We start from the raw sequence: 6,000 nt of genomic DNA on the forward strand, positions 1-6,000 counted from the left end.
CGTCCCAGCCTCTGCATCCAAAGGATGCACACAACTTTTCTTTATTAAATTATTCGCAAAGCCTTACAAGAGAGATACAAAGATCAAGTCGAAGTCATCTTTCCAGCGACAACTCGCTATGTCTACAAGAGCGATGAAGGGGTTGACCATGAACATGGCCATTACCCTGACAATACACCAACGCACATCATCTAAAACTGAATGCCTTTCCAAGCAGCAATGTAAGCAGCAATGTAACGTCAATTGTCAGTATGCTCACTTGCATTGATTAAGAAATGATAAATGAAATACTTCAGCAAATTAAATAAAAATATCTGATTGACATTTAGAATGTATTCTATGTCGAACAACTACATATGAAACCAAACCTCATTAGCTATTGCTATACAGAAGAGACTGTTCTATGAATTCATCAACACCATAAAGATGAAGGACTGATCAGCCTACAGACATAGCGTGGCTACCAGAACAAACTTCAAAGACTCTTGTACTTGTGTGTGTGTGTGTGTGTGTGTGGATAAACTGGGCCATCTAACCTGGCTTGTTCAAAATAGGACCTGAAGTTGAAGGAATAGAGAACCGACATTAAACGACCGAGTAGAAAGTATACACATAAAACATTCAAGGACACGCATGATTTTACAGAAATTGTAGATTCCATTCGGCATCTCTAGAGATTCCAGCTAGGAGAACAACAACTAAAAAGAAATATGCTGCTTGGAGATTCCTGTCAGCATCTCATTGCGTAACTGCATATGCAGTTGTCCTTCAGGAAATAATTAGTTCCAACTTGCATTTGAAGTGCAAGCATGTCTATAATAATCTCATATGGTCCAGTTGAAATTTGCATCATCGATGGTAGTTTTTTAAAACAATTTACTGCAATGAACTCAATATGTTCAACTATTTAGGTAACCTTGATCAAGAAATAACCATTTTGTTTTTTCAAAGCTAACTTGTTTCTCAGTTGTAGCTTAAATCAACTCAATACAGATCGCCAGATAGAGATAGGACAGTAATCCTTCTGGGTACAATTACTTGTCATGATTCTCATAGATTTTGTGCCTTGAATGTGTTTTCCATTCAGCAATCCCAATAATCCAAGAAAACATGGATGCAATTTACATTCTCTTTCTACATGAACCAGTGAGCGAGAATCTGCAAATTAAAATGGATTATGTAAGGAAAATGCAATCTTCGAGAGAAAAATTATATTATAACCCAAGTAGATATCTTTACTCCTGGAAGCAACCAAAATTTCAGATGTAATGGCATGAAACCCTGCATCATTCTACGACGAAAGAAGCAGAATCTCCTGGATAATGCTGTTATTTTCGTTTCTTCTCTGTGCATGCAAGAAAACCATATTTTTTTGAAAGGCCGTAAGCAATAATTTTAAGACTGGACTTAGTGTATGTGACATGATCATGTAAATACAAAAATTCGAGAGTACATGTTTATCATTGCATTTAGCAATCTGACTCTCAACACAACAAATGTGCATCAGAGAGTGTATCGGAAATCAGACAATAATAATGGAAAATAAGGAGGACGCGGACTTCATACCTAAAAGTAATACGTATATGGCCCTTCAGCGTTCCATGCCACTTCTTATTTTCAACTGTTCTAACCGTTATGCAGAAATTGTTTCATGAGGGTCTCTATGCTATCATGAATATTGGCCTGCTTGCTTCCTTGATAATGTAACATGGGCATAATAATACATGATTTAACATGCTGCAGAATATGTAATACACTTGTGTGTGGATAGCTATTTTCCTGGGATTTGATGACATATTCAAGTAATAAGATCAGGGCACCTATGCTTACTCGATTATGGCCCTAGAATACAAAATAAAATAGGAAGCACGCTTGCAAAAACATTGAACCTGCACTAACCAGATCAAGCGAGTTAGCTTGAGAACATGACATAAGCTATTCGGAAAATTATTTGGGAAGTTTTGAGGCATCTACTACTGAAGTTAGAACAATAGATGTTCTGTTTCTAGCAAAAAAACATCTTTTTCTTTTGAACATAGAAGGCGCCCGAGGCGCCAAAATTTTCATTCCTCAACTCAGCAACAATGTACATCATGTATTACAAATCCCTGCCAATCTATTCCAATGAGAGAAGAGATAGCAGGACAGTGAGGAGAGGTGTGAGCTGAAGAAGAGCAGTCTAGGATAGGTGAACCTAGGGATCTCCTAAGCACCTGATGAGCACAGTTGTGAGCACCACCATTCAAGTCTCTCTTTATATGGAACACCTGGCTTTGCTGTTTTGTAAAGGAATTGAGAATCATAGCCAGCGTGTTCCTGCAGTTCCAGTGCAGGTGGTGGGTGTCAATTTTCAGATCTGCAACCGCCTTTGCCAAGCTTAAGTTGTCCGTTAGGAAGGTTGGCCTAGTAAGATGCAGAGCTTCTGAGACTGATGTTGCTAGTTGCATAGCTTTGGCCTCTGCCTGCAAAGCCGAAGAACAATAATCTGTCGAAGCCTGGATCATAATGTTGAAGTTCTGGCCTTCTCTTTGAAATTGGATGAAGATTCTGATTCCAGTAGCTCCTATTGCTTCGTCACCTGGGGCTTTTTTGCTTCTCCACGCTGCATCCGAGTAAACTCTTGGGCCTGCAATGTTCCAAACAGTAGCTACAGTGTCTCCTTGAGTTGGTTCGCGCAATCGATGATTTGCCCTATGAGTAATAGAATTGTCCTGCATGGAAACATTCAAAGGATCAAGTAGTTCCAAGTTCCTTGTTAGTGACAACATTTTGAAATCAGCCTGTAGTTGAACACTTTGGAGTACTACTTAGATACATGATCCCTTCAATTCGTGTGCATGACACACAAAAATTGTAGCTGGAGAAAGAGGTTTGTGAGGAAATTGAAAAAATGATAACTGAAGAAATAAACTCTTAACCTGCGGTGAATACAGCTACCTAATGCAGTGATGCCTTATCTCCGTCTCGTGCACTGACTACTGTATTATAGTTGAACCAATTTCTTGGGAACCTAACAATTCACAGGTCAAGGACGGGAGCAGCTCGAAGTAAAAGTTAGAATCAGCTAACCTTCTAGCAAAGGAAGATGTGAACAGTGGTTGGCATATCATTCAAAAGCTCACATACAATGGTACATCACTTAATCCCCATCAAGCATATATCGTGTTAATTTAAACCCCTGAATCTGCAACAAATTCAGAAATGGAACATAACTGCGTAGAGAAGAAAACATATGCGAGAAATTGGAAGGTATTAGGAACCATCATAAGCCCGAACACAATCATCACCAGGACTAAAGAGGGACCAATATTTACATCGACCACATGACCATCGCCAAACGCCTATAAGGCTATAACCATGCAATACAACAACCAAATGTGCACATGCTGACCATTATAAGGATTCAAGACTTACGTTACATAAGTCTCCCAAAGTATCTAATTTTTCATGGAGGATACAGTAAATATGCATCGGCCACATGGTACTTTTTTTTTGCAAATAGTATCATAACTTTCAAACCTCCCTGCATCTTGAGGATTTCTGTAGGACAATCAATAGCACTTGCAAGCTATTTACAGAAAACAGATTACCAAAACAAAAGCTAGGATTCTACTTCAAATAAAACATTCTATATTTTAGCATAAAACACAAGTTATTAGAAAGAGAACCAAGCAATGATTAGGATCCCAGAAACTGAAGATATATCTACTGCAGAACACTACATTGCTAATCAAAACGTGTATAGTAAAATAAGTTCCAAAAATGCATAAATCATACTACCTCACCACATTGCTAATCAAAACTTGTCTAGTAAAATAAGCTCCGAAAATGCCTAAATCCTACTACCTCACCTGAAACTAACAAAAACCAAAAGCAGATGCAGAGATGGCGAAGAATTTAGCTAATACCAGCGCCTCAAATTGACAAAGAATCCAAATTCACTCGCCTCGCAAGAGACCCCGACTATAGCAAGACTGAAACATTTCTGCAGAAATCCCAAATCCCATACAAATAGACAAAGGATACTGCAAATTTCTCTTCAGTTGACATGTGCACGGACATATGTGAATATGCATTACCGTTGCCTGCATCAAGAACTATCTACTGCTGCTTGCATTATGAACTACCTGAGTAGATGTTAACCCTATCAAGAAAGCATCTGAATAGTGAAACAATATTGTGGCAGCGCCCTGACTGTTGTAGATTACTGAATGTCACTGGTAAACACATCTTTTATTGTTAGCCGGCCAGTACCCATTGAATATATGCCAATTTGCGATCTTGCCTAATTATTATCTACAAAAGGAACATGGTATAGTAAAATATAGGTAATAGTGGTCCTTTCATTGGAAGAAGCAACATGAGTTATTAGCAAAGCAAATACTCAGACACAAACAAACGATTGTGAATCTATTTACCCTTTCATCAGCATAGAGCTATTTGCAGAACGAATACTCAGAAACGAAAGGTAGATGAGAAATACGTACCTTGTATCAGCTCCTTGGGGTGGAATCTGTTTGGTGTAGCAACGGGGCAGAAGTGCTTTTTCAGCTAGTGTCAGATGCATGTAGTAATCTCCGTCCTTGCGCTGCTCCATCTGTTGCCATGACGGTAGCGTCCTATACTTCCTGTTCGTCGTACAGGTGGAAGAAGAGCGGCTTCGATGCGACGACACGCTCCCGAAATCGGAGCAGGCACGTCCTAGTCGTCGAGCGCCCACATGGCGAACCAGCCCGGCGGGGTCAAGGGCCGCCATCAAAACGGCTCTGCACCTCGCCCTCTTAACACATGCCGCCCCTGCCAGAGGGCCAGCGACCGCGCGCAGCCGGAGACCAGGAAACTCCACGGGAAGTCTTAAAGGGGGGCGGCTGCGCTGCCTCCTCTATTTTCCCTTTGATGAAACAGTGGTGGGGATCTGGATAAAACTACTCTGTACGCTCCCGACCCCTCCTCTCTTCTGGATTGGCCGCCGGCTGAAGTCCCTCGCCGCCACTGCCCATGACATGGCACTGAGGAATAGCCGCTCAAGATCACCGCTTGAGGGCACCCGGACTCGGTGGTGGTGGGGCTGCCATGGAAAAAACCAGGGACCTCGATCTGGAGCAGCCGCTAGCGTTGTTGTTGGTGGTCGTGCACCCACCCAGCGTGAAGGGGATCTACGGTGGTGTTAGCCTTTAATCTTGATTCATGTATCTGCATTGTTATGCATGTAGTTAGGTGTTCTGTGGTCAGTTGTATGCCGGCGAGATGTACGTGTGATACGTACAAAGCTGGCGAGTCGTCGGCACGAGATTGTGCATGGTGAGATGCTAGTGCCCGTGCGAGGCGGCGTACATGCGAGATGCCGAGTGCTGTGTGAAGCAGCTGCACAAGACCTGAAGCCAACGGGCTGCATGAGACTTAGCAGAAGAATAGGTCATGGGGTTAGCTGTTGGATGCATGGATTAGTTAGTTGGTTAGTTCGGCCGGGTCGTATGCATGCTGGAGGGATTCCAGGAAGTGGAGTACGTGTGTTAGTGGTTAGTGGTGTGAGTTATCCATCTTGTATATATATGCTACGCTGAGTAATGAGAAAAGCAGCCGTGAGGGCAGCAGCCACAATGTAGCCTATCGTGTGACCAAGAAGAAAGAGCTCTTGGCAAAGCTGGGTGTGTTTCTTCCTTGGTTGTGTGTGTGTGTGTGTGATCCTGTGTTGTGTGAGAGACACAAGTGAGATTGAGAGTTAGAGAGGTAGAAGAAGAGAGAGGCGCCGCGAGATGCGGCGCCAACATTTGGTATCAGAGCCTTCCGCTCTTGGTTCCTGTGGTGGTGGCGCAGGGGGAGATGATGCGGCCAGGGCGACGGCACGGTGGACTCCGTGCAAGATGGAGGCCGGAGGCGCAAGAAGGGCTGGTGGCGGCGCGATGTCGCCGGCGGCTGGTTGCGGCGTGAGGCTGCTAGGAGGAGGAGGTCGCTGCGTGCGGCAAGACGGCGTGGTGATCGACGTCCAGAGGGCATCGT

Source organism: Lolium rigidum, chromosome 1, assembly GCF_022539505.1.
Source record: "Lolium rigidum isolate FL_2022 chromosome 1, APGP_CSIRO_Lrig_0.1, whole genome shotgun sequence".
Lineage (NCBI taxonomy): Eukaryota > Viridiplantae > Streptophyta > Magnoliopsida > Poales > Poaceae > Lolium > Lolium rigidum.